This window comes from Salarias fasciatus, chromosome 6 (assembly GCF_902148845.1).
Source record: "Salarias fasciatus chromosome 6, fSalaFa1.1, whole genome shotgun sequence".
Taxonomy (NCBI): domain Eukaryota; kingdom Metazoa; phylum Chordata; class Actinopteri; order Blenniiformes; family Blenniidae; genus Salarias; species Salarias fasciatus.
In genome coordinates, this window is record NC_043750.1 from 2,928,784 (window position 1) to 2,944,104 (window position 15,321).

The window sequence follows — 15,321 nt, forward strand, 5'->3', positions numbered from 1 at the left end:
CACTAACATGGAGGTGTTAGCATCTGTCATAACATGGAGTTGTTAGCATCTCCCATTCACTAACATATAGCTGTTAGCATCTCCCATCCACTAACATGGAGCTGTTAGCATCTCCCATCCACTAACATGGAGTTGTTAGCATGTCCCATCCACTAACACGGGGTTGGCAACCCGCGGCTCTGGAGCCGCATGCGGCTCTTTAGCGCGGCCTAGTGGCTCCCTGGCGCTTTTTCAAAAATGTTTGAAAATGGAAAAAGATGGGGGAGGTAAATATATTTTTTGTTTTAATAAGGTTTCTGTAGGAGGACAAACATTACACAAACATTCTTAACGTTTTCCAATGCTGTAAAAATGTGTAGAATAAATATCAAACTTCAACACTTCTGTCAACGAAGATTTGCGTCATAGCCTGCGACACATCAGCAGGGCGGGATGCCAGGCGGGGGGCTGCTGTAAACAAACCGGCGGGTGTGTGGTGGATCATGGACCCCGAAGGTAAAAAGAGAAAAATAACTGAGGAGAACAGAGGATTCAACGTTTCTTGGACCGAATCATTTGCATTCATTGCCAATGCGGAAGGATTGCCTGAATGTTTGCTCTGTCGTGAGAAGTTGTCAAATAACAAAGAGTAACGTGGAAAGACATTTCCAGGGAAAGCATGCTCCATTTGCAACCCAGTTGGAAGTGAGAGAAAAAGTGCGACTGCATCACTTCTGGAGAAATTAGACGAGCGCAAAAATATATTTAAGAAGTGGATTGCATCTCCGAACTCCTCCACTGCCGCTAGTTTCATTGCAACCCGGGAGATAATAAAGCGTGGAAAACCGTTCACAGATGGTGACTACATGAAGGAGTCATTCATCAACATATCAGAACACCGATTTGCAGACTTCAAGAACAAAACCGAGATAATACAGAAAGTCAAAGACATGCTTCTCTCCGCTAAGACAGTGAAGGAAAGGGCCGTTAAAATGGCAGGCAACATCAGCGATCAGCGAATTAAGGATATTAATTCAGCGCCAGCCTACTCAGTTGCCTGTGATGAGTCGTGTGATGTGATGGATATTGAACAGACAGCGCTTTTATGCAGGTATGTGAACTCCGATGGGCCGCAAGAAGAAATGATCCAATTAATACCACTGAAAGGCCAAACACGGGGGGAGGACGTATGCGAGGCTGTGCTGAAGTGTTTCAATGACAATGGAATAAACACCAACCACCTGATCTCAGTGGCTACAGATGGGGCGCCCAGCATGAGAGGATCAAAAAGGGGGTTTGTGACTTTGCTGCAGAAAGCACTGGATCGAAATCTGCTTGCATTCCACTGCATCCTGCATCAAGAGGCACTGTGGGCACAAACATTCCCATCGGAGTGTGTGGCGGTGATGAACCTTGTCATCGAGATGGTGAACAAGATAATTGCAAAAGCATTGAACCACCGTCAGGTCCGTGCATTGCTTGATGAAGTTGACAGCGAATATTCTGATCTCCTGCTACACAACAAAGTCCGACGGCTGTCCAGGGGTGAGGTTTTGCGTCGCTTTGTCGCTTGTTTAGAACACGTGAAAACATTCCTGACAAGCAAAGACCTGAACTACCTGCAACTGGAAGATGCCGAGTGGCTCGAAAAACTGCACTTTTGTTGGATATGACAGGCCGCCTGAACAAGCTGAATGAAGTCTCCAGGGGCGGGGAAACACTGCGCTGCAAATGCTGGAAGCTGTTTTGTCATTCGAGCGCCAGCTGACTGTCTTTGCCAGAGATGTAGAGCGGGGCTCGCTCTCCCACTCCCCCTCCCTGAGAGAATTCAAAGAAAGCCATCATGATCACACACTCAACCTTGTTCATTTAAAAAGTGTGATCATTGATATGCAAACTGCATTTGGGAGCAGATTTTGCGAGTTCCGAAAGGAAAAAATGACGCTGTCTTTTGCTGTCACACCCCTGGACATTGACCCGTCCTTGTTGAGCACATTTCCAGGAGTAAATCAAGCTGACCTGGAAATGGAAATGGCTGATATAGCCGACAAAGATTTATGGGTGTCCGAATTCAAACGTCTGACAGCCGAGCTTGAAGACTTCACCCGCCAGAAAGCCCAGCTTGGCCAAAGCCACAAATGGAGCGAAATTGAAAACCTCCCAACACCCGAGAAACTTGTCTATGACACATGGAATGCTCCTCCTGACAGTTACAGGAACATGAAGACATACGCATCTGGAGTATTATCCATCTTTGGATCAACATACCTGTGCCAGCAGATCTTCTCAGACATGAACTCCATCAAATCAAAATATCGCACCGCCTCACAGATGAGAGCTTGCAGTCCTGCGTCAAGATGCCCGATGTGGAGCAGCTGACCAGTGATGTTCGGAAACAGAAATCACATTAAACAGGTAAGAACACAATCCTGTCAAAGGCACTTATTTAGTAACAAAGTAGCTGTATTTATGAAGTGATTTCTGATTGTTGTCAGTATATATTTGGAATGACACTTAGGGATATTATTGTGTTTTGTTGCTCAGGCCCGAGGACAGCTGCGTTAATTTGGTGTCAAAAGAGAGAGAGAGAAGAGGATGCTGCTGCCTATACCCGTGCACGGACTTGTTTGGCATTTGCACAGAAATCAAGCTTAAACTGTATTAATTTGATTTTATATACTTTACCTTTTCAAAACGCTGCTGTTTTATTTCTATGAATGCCTGCTGTGTTTTATTGTACTCTGTTGCCCAGATAAGGGGCTCGTTATGCACGTTCCATTTTGTTGTTTATTCGAATCCTCAAACTAAAAATGACATCAAAAATTGGGTTTCTTCATTGCATTTCTTTAATTTACTCAAAGCAATGAAACATACTGTAATTCATCAATATTGTAATGAAGTTAAACTTGAACATCCTTCAACAGAGTAGTCACGTGGTGCGTCATTCTCCACATGCGCTGCAGGGAAATTAAACATTTAATCATGAAGGCTCATTATGTATTTGTAACCAACTTAGTCATTTTGACAGTAGGTTAATATAGCTAAGGGCCCGGTCACACCGCCCGATCTTTGCCGGAGCGTTCGTTGCTTTAGCGTTGGTTCAGCGGTAGACGGCGGCAGAAAGCGGCAGCGGGCGTTGGTATATCGGCGTTCTGTGACTACGGAGCTGAACGGACCGTTTTGATACAAGTTCTGATCGATTTCTGATAGAAGTGGATAGCTGAAGTTCATCATGCGACATGGACAAAAGAAGAGGAAGGCTGGAGAAGGAAAGGCAGCAGCCTCCAAGAAGATCATATGAGCAGGCAGCTGAAGCAGTGGAGTCAGGTCAACAGATGTGGCCCACTGGTTGTGTCAAGAAATATTCTTACCCCCCCTCCAAAGGCTGCACCTCTCAGCCAGACCGTCATACATTTTTTAGTGTTTTTGCGCAGGAGCACACCAGCAGGTTGTTTTTCTGTAATCTAACGTATTAGAAATTAAGAAAATAAACAAAATATTAAGTCAAGAGGATCAGCAAACCTTTTAATGCCTCATGTCTGCTGTATTAATGCCTCAAATCAGGTTTTAAAATGTATTTGACTTTTTACAGTGCGCATTTGCGCAGCGTCACCTCTCACACTCCGCGAACTCGTTTCCTTGATAAACACGCACACACACACCAACACACACAAAATAGTTGTATTATTAACCGTCAATAATAATCAAGAACATATTAAAATGAGTAAAATAAGTCTCCCCGGCTGTGCTCCAGGACGGACACCTCCCCACACGGTCCGTCCTTACCCTGCTCATTTGATTCTGGGACTGCAGGCTCCACAGGACAAAAGGATTTATTCAGAAAATATGTTCGTTCTAAAATTAATTTTTGGAAATGAAAAACACTTGGTTTGCTGTACTTTGATGGAGGATATAATATTTTACCTGAATCTGTAACTGGCCCCTCTGGAGACGCTGCAGCTCCTGCTGTCAGTACCGTGTTCACTGTTGTGTTGAGATTTATTACACTACTTTATTTTTTTTACACCATTTTATGTTATTATTATTTAGTTGTAAACTGACAGCAGCCTGCAGTAATTCTCTCTACCTGGAGGTGGCGCCACTGCAGGTTCTGCTGGACTGTACAGCAGCTGGAGGTCGGTCGGGTATTTTTGGGGCAGGATTACATTTGTTTCGCGGCTGTTCTGACTGTGACTCAGAACGTTCCTCCTCTTCACTCCAGTCCAGATGGCTGATGTCCGACACGTCTCCGCCATCCGACTCCCCTCACTGACCTCCTGGATCTTTGCTAAAGCTTCTTCCACCTTATATCTCTTTTGCCTCTTTTTATTGTCTTTTTTTGGGGGATTTGGTTGATATTTTTGGCCGTCTGTCTGATTGTCTGCTGTCACAGCTGCTCCCTGTTCAGATGTGCGCATGAATCAAAACAAATCAATTAAATGAAATTAAAAAAGCAACGCGAAGTTCGTCTTTTTATCTATTGGAGATATGAATGCTTTGTAATATTATGTGTGTCATTGTTAGGACCTTATTTGCTTCAGAAAAACATACAAGACCGGAAAAGTCAAAGAATTAGAGGACAGGGGAATTATTTTAACAGATTTATTTGAATTATAAAAACCCAACCGGTCTGTCAGAACGTCTTGGCTGTTCTGGTGTTAACAACTGTGAAAAAATACTGTTATATTACTTCAAACTTTTTCATTTATTATTCCATTCCACCGTTCCAGCAACCCCGTGTCTGCTTGTAGAACGCTTACACCGCTCCACCGTAGTTTGTGCAACGTTTAATCGCCGCCCGGGCAGCGCAGCGAAGCAGCGGTGGTCCAGCGTTCAAGATTTCTGTGTTGGCCTGGCGGACCTGAATGTCCACGAACTTGCGTCTAGCGGTGCCAAACTTTGACTGGGCGCCATCCACTAACATGTAGCTGTTAGCATCTGTCATCCACTAACATGTAGCTGTTAGCATCTGTCATCCACTAACATGTAGCTGTTAGCATCTGTCATCCACTAACATGGAGCTGTTCGCTTCTCCCATCTGTTTTAAAGAGTCACTGAATGAAGGCACTGAGTGTCAGAGTTTGATTGACAGCTGCTGTCAGCTGTGTAACTGTACTGCACGCCCATATATGGTCATGTCAGTCAGAGTTGGAGAGAGGAGAAAATATCCCGAGCATTTTTCTGTGTAAATGATGTCTAAATGTTTCTTCGACGTCTAGTCTAAAATTGGTCCACCAGTGGTCTAAAAATAAAGTTTTTAGCGGTCTAAGCTCGACGTCTTTTAGACGTCTAAGCATTAGCCGTCTTTTAGCTGTCTATTAGCCGTCTTTTAGCCGTCTACGTCTGTACGCCTCGTCTCATCTTAGACGTTTAAATAACCACTAATATACGTCTATTTGGAGACGTCTAAACTTAGACGTTTATTAGACGTTCATTTATATACCAAATTTATACGCCTCTTCTGATCTTAGACATTTAAATAACCGCTAATGAACATCTATTTATAGACGTATAAATTTAGGCGTTTGCCAGACGTTTACTTTTGTACCAAATTTAAACCCCTTACAGAAACCACTCGTCTTATAGACGTCTATTGAAGGTATCAGGAAATTTGAATAAAAATGCAGCCATTGCAATTTTTTAATTACTCACCTCAAACCTGTATTTTAATTTTTTTTAATCTGATCTCCTTTTTTAACCATTAGTACTGTGATCTAAACCAACACCTATTAAATAAAATTCAAAAATATGAATGTCCAAAAAATATTTTTAATTTCTTTACACCACTTGAAAAGAGAAGCACAAACTCTAATACAAACTACCGACATAAAATATTTAAAATAAAAAACAACATTTTTAAAATGTAACTCACTTCAGGGTGTGTACACGTCACATACTGGGATCGCAGGAGCCGAGTGACACAACAACCGCTGGACACAGAGGCAGAATGATCTGAAACTCTTTAGTTCCACCAAGATCTTAACAATACAAAACACACTAACATTACAACCTCGGGCTCATAAACTAAGAAATGAAATAAAATAAATAAATGTTCAAATGGAAGTGTTCCTCGGTGGTTTGGATCCAAAAGTCAAAGTCAAAAGTCAAGATTCGAGGATATTGAGGGAAGGCTTTCGTTGGTGCCGGTCAGTTGGACTGACACAAACCCTACCACTGAATCCGTTAAGTGGTGTGGCGGAATTAAAAGTTCTGCTTGAAGCACCGAAGGTGGACTGGGAGCTCGTCGTCAGTTGGATCGCTCATCAGCTTCGTCAGACTCGAAAGCTGAAGCTTCACTCTTTCCAAGCGTCACAATAGAACCTGAGCTGTATTTAGAAAACAGGTTTACAATCCAATCCAACGCATAGAAGCTCTTCAAATGATCACCTCAATGTTCAGTTCAAGGTGGTTGTACAATACTGATAATCTTTATCACACAGGAATCAAAATACTATGGGTTACACGCTGAAAACCATAATGAATCTTAACAATTAAGAGTTTATCAGGTCAAAATGTATTTTAATCAATTCAAATCAAAAGTAAAGCTTTAAAGATTTCATTCAACCAAGGAATTCTTACTTCTACATGAAGGCATAACATGTGCTTCCTCATGTGTTTCTCTCATTTTCTAGTTTTTTTAACATCAGAGAAGAGATTTTCACTGAAATACATCAGTTCTCATAACCTAAGTAACTTAAATTACAGCTTTGCTGCTTATAAGCAACTTAAATGAACTTAAAATGACTTCTTGTACTCCTGAACACATTTTAACTTCCCATCACATGTGCAAAAGATGATGAAGCATTTCACACAGTAAAACTCTCATAATGTGCTCATTCCAGTCAAGTTTCACCATCAATCCATTAATATAAATGCTTTCAAGTGCAAAACATGAATCAAAAACAACTTAAGATGTACAAAACAGCCTTAATTGAAACAGCATGGTCACGTGACATCTCCACACACACACACATTACAACACGTGGGGACGAGCTTACCAATGGTTTTTTCAGGAGAAACGCGGCTGGAAAGAGCTTCAACGACGGTTTTTCTTCTCTCTGAAACGGAGTTTTCGGAGCATGGTATCAACAACTACTTCATTTCTCAGTTTGACTGCGACATTGTACAGTTTTCATACCTTTTTTCCTGTTTTTCTCTCTCACACGGAAGTGAAGACGCTGCTCCGTCTGTGCATTAGTGAGGTTAAGCTGCTTCACGAGCGCTCTTGATTTTCAGTATGAGTCCAGACCGTGGAAGCGGGGCCTCACCATCCTTCTGACTTTTTGGGTTTTAAGCAGGAGGTGTCAGAAAAGTTCCCACAGGGAGAACCGGCTCGTGGCGGCCAGGCGTTCATAGCGACGTCGCTTTTTGATCCTTGGACGTCGGCTCTTCCTGTCATTGTGAAGCAGAATTCACCAAGCGTTGGATTGTTCACCCACTAATAGGGAACGTGAGCTGGTTAGACCGTCGTGAGACAGGTTAGTTTTACCCTGCTGATGATGTGTTGTTGCAATAGTAATGCACCATGTCACGTACCATCAGGATTACTATTGCAACAACACATCATCAGCAGGGTAAAACTAACCTGTCTCACGACGGTCTAACCAGCTCACGTTCCCTATTAGTGGGTGAACAATCCAGCGCTTGGTGAATTCTGCTTCACAATGACAGGAAGAGCCGACATCCAAGGATCAAAAAGCGACGTCGCTATGAACGCCTGGCCGCCACGAGCCGGTTCTCCCTGTGGGAACTTTTCTGACACCTCCTGCTTAAAACCCAAAAAGTCAGAAGGATGGTGAGGCCCCGCTTCCACGGTCTGGACTCATACTGAAGATCAAGAGCGCTGGTGAAGCAGCTTAACCTCACTAATGCACAGACGGAACAGCATCTTCACTTCCGTGTGAGAGAGAAAAACAGGAAAAAAGGTATGAAAACTGTACAATGTCGCAGTCAAACTGAGAAATGAAGTAGTTGTTGATACCATGCTCCGAAAACTCCGTTTCAGAGAGAAGAAAAACCGTCGTTGAAGCTCTTTCCGGCCGCGTTTCTCCTGAAAAAACATTGGTAAGCTCGTCCCCACGTGTTGCAATGTGTGTGTATGTGGAGATGTCACGTGACCATGCTGTTTCAATTAAGGCTGTTTTGTACATCTTAAGTTGTTTTTGATTCGTGTTTTGCACTTGAAAGCATTTATATTCATGGATTGATGGTGAAATTTGACTGGAATGAGCACATGAGAGTTTTAATGTGTGAAATGCTTCATCATCTTTTGCACATGTGATGGGAAGTTAAAATGTGTTCAGGAGTACAAGAAGTCATTTTAAGTTCATTTAAGTTGCTTATAAGCAGCAAAGCTGTAATTTAAGTTACTTAGGTTATGAGAACTGATGTATTTCAGTGAAAATCTCTTCTCTGATGTTAAAAAAACTAGAAAATGAGAGAAACACATGAGGAAGCACATGTTATGCCTTCATGTAGAAGTAAGAATTCCTTGGTTGAATGAAATCTTTAAAGCTTTACTTTTGATTTGAATTGATTAAAATACATTTTGACCTGATAAACTCTTAATTGTTAAGATTAATTATGGTTTTCAGCGTGTAAACCATAGTATTTTGATTCCTGTGTGATAAAGATTGTCAGTATTGTACAACCACCTTGAACTGAACATTGAGGTGATCATTTGAAGAGCTTCTATGCGTTGGATTGGATTGTAAACCTGTTTTCTAAATACAGCTCAGGTTCTATTGTGACGCTTGGAAAGAGTGAAGCTTCAGCTTTCGAGTCTGACGAAGCCGATGAGTGATCCAGCTGATGGCGAGCTCCCAGTCCACCTTCGGTGCTTCAAGCAGAACTTTTAATTCCGCCACACCACTTAACAGATTAAGTGGTAGGGTTTGTGTCAGTCCAACTGACCGGCACCAACGAAAGCCTTCCCTCAATATCCTCGAATCTTGACTTTTGACTTTGACTTTTGGATCCAAACCACCGAGGAACACTCCCATTTGAACATTTATTTATTTTATTTTATTTCTTAGTTTATGATCCGAGGTTGTAATGTTAGTGTGTTTTGTATTGTTAAGATCTTGGTGGAACTAAAGAGTTTCAGATCATTCTGCCTCTGTGTCCAGTGGTTATTGTGTCACTCGGCTCCTGCGATCCCAGTATGTGACGTGTACACACCCTGAAGTGAGTTACATTTTAAAAATGTTGTTTTTTTAAAATATTTTATGTAGGTAGTTTGTATTAGTTTGTGCTTCTCTTTTCAAGTGGTGTAAAGAAATTAAAAATATTTTTTGGACATTCATATTTTTGAATTTTATTTAATAGGTGTTGGTTTAGATCACAGTACTAATGGTTAAAAAAGGAGATCAGATTAAAAAAAAATAAAATACAGGTTTGAGGTGAGTAATTAAAAAATTGCAATGGCTGCATTTTTATTCAAATTTCCTGATACCTTCAATAGACGTCTATAAGACGAGTGGTTTCTGTAAGGGGTTTAAATTTGGTACAAAAGTAAACGTCTGGCAAACGCCTAAATTTATACGTCTATAAATAGATGTTCATTAGCGGTTATTTAAATGTCTAAGATCAGAAGAGGCGTATAAATTTGGTATATAAATGAACGTCTAATAAACGTCTAAGTTTAGACGTCTCCAAATAGACGTATATTAGTGGTTATTTAAACGTCTAAGATGAGACGAGGTGTACAGACGTAGACGGCTAAAAGACGGCTAATAGACAGCTAAAAGACTGCTAATGCTTAGACGTCTAAAAGACGTCTAGCTTAGACCGCTAAAAACTTTATTTTTAGACCACTGGTGGACCAATTTTAGACTAGACGTCGAAGAAACATTTAGACATCATTTAGACAGAAAAATGCTCGGTGGGTACAGTCGGCTAGGGGTAGGTACAGTCGGTCAGTGGTTGGTACAGTCGCTCAGAGGTTGGTACAGTCAGCCAGGGATAGGTACAGTCGGCTGGGGTGTGGTACACTCGGTCGGGGGTTGGTACAGTCGGTCAGAGGTTGGTACAGTCGGTCGGGTTGGTAGAGTCAGCCAGGGGTTGGTACAGTCGGCTCGGGTGTGGTACAGTCGGCTAGGGGTTGGTACAGTCGGCTAGGGGTTGGTACAATCGGCTAGGGGTTGGTACAATCGGCTAGGCGTAGGTACAATCGGCTAGGGTGTGGTACAGTTGGCTAGGGGTTGGTACAATCGGCTAGGGGTTGGTACAGTCGGCTAGGGGTTGGTACAGTCAGCCAGGGTTGGTACAGTCGGCTAGGGGTTGGTACAGTCGGTCAGAGGTTGGTACAGTCGGTCGGGTTGGTACAGTCAGCCAGGGGTTGGTACAGTCGGCTCGGGTGTGGTACAGTCGGCTAGGGGTTGGTACAGTCGGCTAGGGGTTGGTACAGTCGGCTAGGGGTTGGTACAGTCAGCCAGGGGTTGGTACAATCGGCTAGGGTGTGGTACAGTTGGCTAGGGGTTGGTATAGTCGGCTAGGGGTTGGTACAGTCAGCCAGGGGTTGGTACAGTCGGCTAGGGGTTGGAACAGTTGGCTAGGGTGTGGTACAGTCAGCGAGGGGTTGGTACAATCGGCTAGGGGTTGGTACAGTCGGCTAGGGGTTGGTACAGTCGGTCAGAGGTTGGTACAGTCAGCCAGGGATTGGTACAGTCGGCTGGGGTGTGGTACACTCGGTCGGGGGTTGGTACAGTCGGTCAGAGGTTGGTACAGTCGGTCGGGTTGGTACAGTCAGCCAGGGGTTGGTACAGTCGGCTCGGGTGTGGTACAGTCGGCTAGGGTGTGGTAAAGTCGGCTAGGGGTTGGTACAGTCGGCTAGGGGTTGGTACAATCGGCTAGGGGTTGGTACAGTCGGCTAGGGTGTGGTACAGTCGGCTAGGGGTTGGTACAATTGGCTAGGGGTTGGTACAGTCAGCTAGGGGTTGGTACAATTGGCTAGGGGTTGGTACAGTCAGCTAGGGGTTGGTACAATCGGCTAGGGGTTGGTACACATCGGCTAGGGGTTGGTACAATCGGCTAGGGTGTGGTACAGTCGGCTAGGGGTTGGTACAATCGGCTAGGGGTTGGTACAGTCAGCCAGGGGTTGGTACATTCAGTCAGAGGTTGGTACAGTCGGTCAGAGTTTGGTACAGTCGGCTAGGGGTTGGTACAGTCGGTCAGAGGTTGGTACAGTCGGTCAGAGGTTGGTACAGTCGGTCGGGGGTTGGTACAGTCGGTCAGAGGTTGGCACAGTCGGCCAGGGGTTGGTACAATCAGCTAGGGGTTGGTACAGTCAGCCAGGGATTGGTACAGTTGGCTAGGGTGTGGTACAGTCGGTCGGGGGTTGGTACAGTCAGTCAGTGGTTGGTACAGTCAGTCAGAGGTTGGTACAGTCGGCTAGTGGTTGGTACAGTCGGTCACAGGTTGTTACAGTCGTTCAGAGGTTGGTACATTCAGCCTCGGTTGGTACAGTTGGTCAGAGGTTGGTACAGTCGATCAGAGGTTTGCACAGTCGGCCGGGGGTTGGTACAGTCGGTCAGAGGTTGGCACAGTCGGTCAGAGGTTGGTACAGTCGGTCACAGGCTGGTACAGTCGGTCGGGGGTTGGTACAGTCGGTCGGGTTGGTACAGTCAGCCAGGGATTGGTACAGTCGGCTAGGGTGTGGTACAGTCGGTCGGGGGTTGGTACAGTCGGTCGGGTTGGTACAGTCCGCCAGGGGTTTTTACAGTCGGCTAGGGTGTGGTACAGTCGGCTTGGGGTTGGTACAATCGGCTAGGGGTTGGTAGAGTCGGTCAGTGGTTGGTACATTCAGTCAGAGGTTGGTACAGTCGGTCAGAGGTTGGTACAGTCGGCGAAGGGTTGGTACAGTTGGTCAGAGATTGGCACAGTCAGTCAGAGGTTAGTACAGTCGGTCACAGGTTGGTACAGTCGGTCACAGGTTGGTACAGTCGGTCACAGGTTGGTACAGTCGGCCGGGGTTGGTACAGTTGGTCAGAGGTTGGTACAGTCGGCTAGGGGTTGTTACAGTCGGTCAGAGGTTGGTACAGTCGGCCAGAGGTTGGTACAGTCGGTCAGAAGTTGGTACAGTCGGCCAGAGGTTGGTACAGTCAGTCGGGGTTGGCACAGTCGGCCAGGGGTTGGAACAGTCAGTCAGAGTTTGGTACAGTCGGCCAGAGGTTGGTACAGTCGGTCAGAAGTTAGTACAGTCGGCCAGGGGTTGGTACAGGCGGTCAGAGGTTGGTACAGTCAGCCAGGGGTTGGTACAGTCAGTCAGAGGTTGGTACAGTCGGCCAGAGGTTGGTACAGTCAGTCGGGGTTGGCACAGTCAGCCAGGGGCTGGTACAGTCGGTCAGAGGATGGTACAGTCGGTCGGGGTTGGTACAGTCAGCCAGGGGTTGGTACAGTCGGCTAGGGGTTGGTACAATCGGCTAGTCATTGGTACAGTCGGACAGAGGTTGGTACAGCCAGTCAGAGGTTGGTACACTCGGTCAGAAGTTGGTACAGTCATCCAGAGGTTGGTACAGTCGGCCAGGGTTTGGTATAGTCGGTCAGAGGTTGGTACAGTCGGCCAGGGTTGGTACAGTCGGTCAGAGGTTGGTACAGTTGGTTGGGGTTGGTACAGTCAGCCAGGGGTTGGTACAGTCGGCTAGGGTGTGGTACAGTCGGCTAGGGGTTGGTACAATCGGCTAGTCATTGGTACAGTCGGACAGAGGTTGGTACAGCCAGTCAGAGGTTGGTACACTCGGTCAGAAGCTGGTACAGTCATCCAGAGGTTGGAACAGTCGGCCAGGGGTTGGTACAGTCGGGCAGGGGTTGGTACAGTCGGCCAGAGGTTGGTACAGTCGGGCAGGGGTTGGTACAGTCGGCCAGAGGTTGGTACAGTCAGCCAGGGGTTGGTACAGTTGGTCAGAGGTTGGTACAGTCGGCTAGGGGTTGGTACAGTCGGTCAGGGATTGGCACAGTCAGTCAGAGGTTGGTACAGTCGGTCACAGGTTGGTACAGTCGGTCACAGGTTGGTACAGTCGGCCGGGGTTGGTACAGTTTGTCAGAGGTTGGTACAGTCGGCTCGGGGTTGTTACAGTCGGTCAGAGGTTGGTACAGTCGATCAGAGGTTGGTACAGTTGGCCAGAGGTTGGTACAGTCGGTCAGAAGTTGGTACAGTTGGCCAGAGGTTGGTACAGTCAGTCGGGGTTGGCACAGTCGGCCAGGGGTTGGTACAGTCAGTCAGAGTTTGGTACAGTTGGTCAGAGGTTGGTACAGTCAGCCAGGGGTTGGTACAGTCAGTCAGAGGTTGGTACAGTCGGCCAGAGGTTGGTACAGTCAGTCGGGGTTGGCACAGTCAGCCAGGGGTTGGTACAGTCGGTCAGAGGATGGTACAGTCGGTCGGGGGTTGGTACAGTCAGCCAGGGGTTGGTACAGTCGGCTAGGGGTTGGTACCATCGGCTAGTCATTGGTACAGTCGGACAGAGGTTGGTACAGCCAGTCAGAGGTTGGTACACTCGGTCAGAAGTTGGTACAGTCATCCAGAGGTTGGTACAGTCGGCCAGGGTTTGGTATAGTCGGTCAGAGGTTGGTACAGTCGGCCAGGGGTTGGTACAGTCGGTCAGAGGTTGGTACAGTTGGTTGGGGTTGGTACAGTCAGCCAGGGGTTGGTACAGTCGGCTAGGGTGTGGTACAGTCGGCTAGGGGTTGGTACAATCGGCTAGTCATTGGTACAGTCGGACAGAGGTTGGTACAGCCAGTCAGAGGTTGGTACACTCGGTCAGAAGTTGGTACAGTCATCCAGAGGTTGGTACAGTCGGCCAGGGGTTGGTACAGTCGGTCAGAGGTTGGTTCAGTCGGCCAGAGGTTGGTACAGTCGGGCAGGGGTTGGTACAGTCGGCCAGAGTTTGGTACAGTCGGGCAGGGGTTGGTACAGTCGGTCAGAGGTTGGTACAGTCAGCCAGGGGTTGGTACAATCGGCTAGGGGTTGGTTCAGTCGGTCAGTGGTTGGTACAGTCGGTCAGAGGTTGGTACAGTCGGTCAGAGGTTGGTACAGTCGGTCAGACGTTGGTAGTCGGCTCGGGGTTGGTACAGTCGGTCAGCGGTTGGTACAGTTGGTTGGGGTTGGTACAGTCAGCCAGGGGTTGGTACAGTCGGCTAGGGTGTGGTACAGTCGGCTAGGGGTTGGTACAATCGGCTAGTCATTGGTACAGTCGGACAGAGGTTGGTACAGCCGGTCAGAAGTTGGTACACTCGGTCAGAAGTTGGTACAGTCATCCAGAGGTTGGTACAGTCGGTCAGAGGTTGGTACAGTCGGCTGGGGGTTGGTACAATCGGCTAGGGGTTGGTAGAGTCGGTCAGTGGTTGGTACATTCAGTCAGAGGTTGGTACAGTCGGTCAGAGGTTGGTACAGTCGGTCAGAGGTTGGTACAGTCAGCCAGGGGTTGGTACAGTCAGTCAGAGGTTGGTACACTCGGCCATAGGTTGGTACAGTCAGTCGGGGTTGGCACAGTCAGCCAGGGGTTGGTACAGTCGGTCAGAGGATGGTACAGTCGGCCAGGGGTTGGTAAAGTCGGTCAGAGGTTGGTACAGTTGGTTGGGGTTGGTACAGTCAGCCAGGGGTTGGTACAGTCGGCTAGGGTGTGGTACAGTCGGCTAGGGGTTGGTACAATCGGCTAGTCATTGGTACAGTCGGACAGAGGTTGGTACAGCCGGTCAGAAGTTGGTACACTCGGTCAGAAGTTGGTACAGTCATCCAGAGGTTGGTACAGTCGGTCAGAGGTTGGTACAGTCGGCTGGGGGTTGGTACAATCGGCTAGGGGTTGGTACAGTCGGTCAGAGGTTGGTACAGTCAGCCAGGGGTTGGTACAGTCGGCTAGGGGTTGGTACAGTTGGTCAGAAGTTGGTACAGTTGGTCAGAGGTTGGTACAGTCGGCTAGGGGTTGGTACAGTCGGCCTGTGAACAGCAGCTGAACAGTTCTCAGAGGAGAATGTCTTCAGAAACACTGTCCTTTTGTTTCAGCTGCTATCAGGGTGAGAAAGTGTCCGCAGCCTCCGCGCGCGCGCGCACGTGTGTGTGGGAGTGTGTGTGTGTGTGTGTGTGTGTGTGTGTGTGTGGGAGTGACACACCACTGGAAACATTCTCATGCTGCTGTTTTCTGCTTCACTGACTGAACTCCAGCAGGAGCGTTTTCCAAAGTCCCAGACCAGCAGGTCCAGGATCCGGGAGCAGGTCCAGGATCCGGGAGCAGGTCCAGGATCCGGGAGCAGGTCCAGGATCCGGGAGCAGGTCCAGGATCCGGCAGCAGGTCCAGGATCCAGCAGCAGGTCCAGGATCCGGGAGCAGGTCCAGGATCCGGGCGCAGG

The 15,321-nt window shown here is 47.0% G+C and overlaps 2 long non-coding RNA genes across 2 annotated transcripts; both read right to left on the reverse strand.

Annotated features, from left to right (window-relative positions):
* Positions 1–2,270: 2,270 nt before the first annotated feature.
* On the reverse strand, positions 2,271–6,157 carry LOC115390475 (uncharacterized). Its single transcript, XR_003931683.1, has 3 exons — positions 6,143–6,157; positions 5,514–5,518; positions 2,271–2,584 (listed from the first exon to the last, which is right to left on the reverse strand). It is a non-coding gene; the product is annotated as an uncharacterized LOC115390475 (long non-coding RNA).
* A 9-nt stretch (positions 6,158–6,166) lies between these two features.
* On the reverse strand, positions 6,167–7,186 carry LOC115390477 (uncharacterized). Its single transcript, XR_003931685.1, has 3 exons — positions 7,118–7,186; positions 6,978–7,037; positions 6,167–6,305 (listed from the first exon to the last, which is right to left on the reverse strand). It is a non-coding gene; the product is annotated as an uncharacterized LOC115390477 (long non-coding RNA).
* Positions 7,187–15,321: the final 8,135 nt, after the last annotated feature.